The sequence below is a fragment of the Tenrec ecaudatus genome, chromosome 12 (assembly GCF_050624435.1).
Source record: "Tenrec ecaudatus isolate mTenEca1 chromosome 12, mTenEca1.hap1, whole genome shotgun sequence".
In the NCBI taxonomy this organism is placed as follows: Eukaryota; Metazoa; Chordata; class Mammalia; order Afrosoricida; family Tenrecidae; genus Tenrec; species Tenrec ecaudatus.
The window spans coordinates 36,660,012-36,662,380 of record NC_134541.1 but is presented as its reverse complement, the minus strand read 5'-3'; the positions used below and the strand labels follow the sequence as shown (position 1 = coordinate 36,662,380).

The window sequence follows — 2,369 nt, the reverse complement described above, 5'->3', positions numbered from 1 at the left end:
GCTTCTGGGTTTCAAATGCTAGTCTTTCCGTCAGTAGTCTAGCACTTAACTGTGTGTGGTACCTAGGACTCTCTACTGATGCTACGAAGAGACTTCGTAACGTTCAAGGAAAAGTGAAATCAAATGATAATGGAGCTATCCATGAACTTTTTGTAGACCATTTGTGTAATGACCTTAAATGGTTCTTCTACATATATTTGTTGCCACATTAGACTATAGCTTTTGCCTCAAATGTCAAAAATAATTTGGAAACTCAAAGGAAGGAAAGTCTATTATTTTTCCATGTTTTTGTCTGCTGGGTTCTTGTTTTCCTGGTATTTCAAGTTTGCTGTGTGTTGAGGGAGGGGGAGTGTTTTGTTGTTGCTGTTGTATTTTAGGGGTTTTCCAGAAAAAAACAGAAAACCTGCTAGACAAATTCTAAAAGAGCTGTTACACTTATGTTTGGGTTTTGTTGTTGTTGTTGTTTTTAATCCTTTCATCCTGCTTAGAGAACTTTCTTCAGCCATTTTTGGAGGGTGGTCAGGGAACAAATTCTTCAGGTTCCCTTTATCTGAGAATAGGCTTTGATTTCCCTGTCATTTCTAGGAGGTGTTCTCAGTGGAGAGGACTCAAGCATGACAGTTCTGTCCTTTGAACTCTTGAAACACGCTGGACCACTGCCTCCCAATCTTCATGTTTCCTGATGAAAACATCCTAGCAAGCTATTTTCCCTCTGTGGAAGTTACCATCTCTCTCCCTTTGCTTTAATGCTTTTAAACTTATTATCATTTACATTCAGAAGTTTGCTTACTGTGTGTCCGGCTGTGAATTCCTCTGCACTTGTCTTGTTGGGGGTTCACCCAGCTTCTTAAATTTTTATTTATTTTTACTCATTTTATTGGGGGCTCATACAACTCTTATCACAATCCATACATCCATCCATTGTGTCAAGCACATGTGTACATTTGTTGCCATCATCATTCTCAAAACATTTGCTTTCTCCTCATTTTCCCCTCCTTCCCCACTCTCTATCCCTCATGAAACCTTGATAATTTATAAATTATTATTATTTTGGCATACTTTACACTGTCCGACTTCTCCTTTCACCCACTTGTCTCTTGTCCGTCCCCCAGAGAGGAGGTTATATGTAAATCCTTATAATTGGTTTCCCCTTTCCACCCCACCCTCCCTCCACCTTCCCGGTATTGTCACTCTCCCCACTGGTCCTGAAGGGATCATCTGTCCTGAATTCCCTGTATTTCCAGTTCCTATCTGTATCAGTGTGCATCCTCTGGTCTAGCCAGATTTGTAAGGTAGAATTGGGATCATGAAAGTGGTGGGAGGGGGAAGCATTTAAGAACTAGAGGAAAGTTGTATGTTTCATCATTGCTTCACTGCACCCTGACTGACTTGTCTCCTCCCCACAACCCTTCTGTAAGGGGATGTCCAGTTGCTCACAGGTGGGCTTTGGGTCCCCAATCTGAACTCCCCCTCATTCACAATGATATGATTTTTTTGTTCCTTGATGCCTGATCCCTGATCCCTTCGACACCTCATGATCACACAGGTTGGTGTGCTTCTTCCATGTGGGCTTTGTTGCTTCTGAGCTAGATGACCATTTGTTTACCTTCAAACCTTGAAGACTCCAGATGCTATATCTTTTGATAGCCAGACACCATCAGCTTTCTTCACCACATTTGCTTATGCACCCATTTGTCTTCAGCGATCTTGTTGGGAAGGTGAGCATCATGGAATGCCAGTTTAATAAAACAAAGTGTTCTTGCATTGAGGGAGTACTTGAGTGGAGGCCCAATGTCCATTAACACTAAACCTATAAATATATGCACATAATATATTTCCCCATCATAATATGTACATACCTGCATCTAGACCTGCATAATATGTACATACCTGCATCTAGACCTCCACAAATGTCCTTTATCTCCTAGTTCTTTCCTCTATTTCCTTTTACTTTCCTCTTGGAAGTGGTGTTAACAAACTCAGGGACAGGGTACAATAAGTGATCCAAAATCAGTGGCAAGGAGGATGTAAGAGGCCTGGTAGGACTTGAGCAAGGATAATGTAACCGAGAGGAAATACTGAAATCCAAATGAAGTCTGAAATTTTTAGATTTATGTCTTTGTCAATTTTGGGAAGTTTTATGTTATTATTCCTCTGAGGACTTTTTCAGTCCAGCTCTCTTTTCTTTCTTTTTGGGATTTTAATGACATGAATGTCATTTGTTGTGATAGGCAGGTTTATTGTGCCAACATGGCAAATGAACATATGTGGGATTAATTGAAGGGCAGAGAGATAAATGGCTCTTATCTCTTGCTCTTTGATGATCAGACCAGTGTGCAGCTGCCTTGCTTGTTCTGTGTCTCAATTTG

The 2,369-nt window shown here is 40.7% G+C and overlaps 1 non-coding gene across 1 annotated transcript; it reads right to left on the bottom strand.

Moving 5' to 3' along the window:
- Positions 1 to 375: 375 nt before the first annotated feature.
- LOC142423584 (U7 small nuclear RNA) lies at positions 376 to 437 on the bottom strand. The gene has a single exon (XR_012779206.1). It is a non-coding gene; the product is annotated as a U7 small nuclear RNA (small nuclear RNA).
- Positions 438 to 2,369: the final 1,932 nt, after the last annotated feature.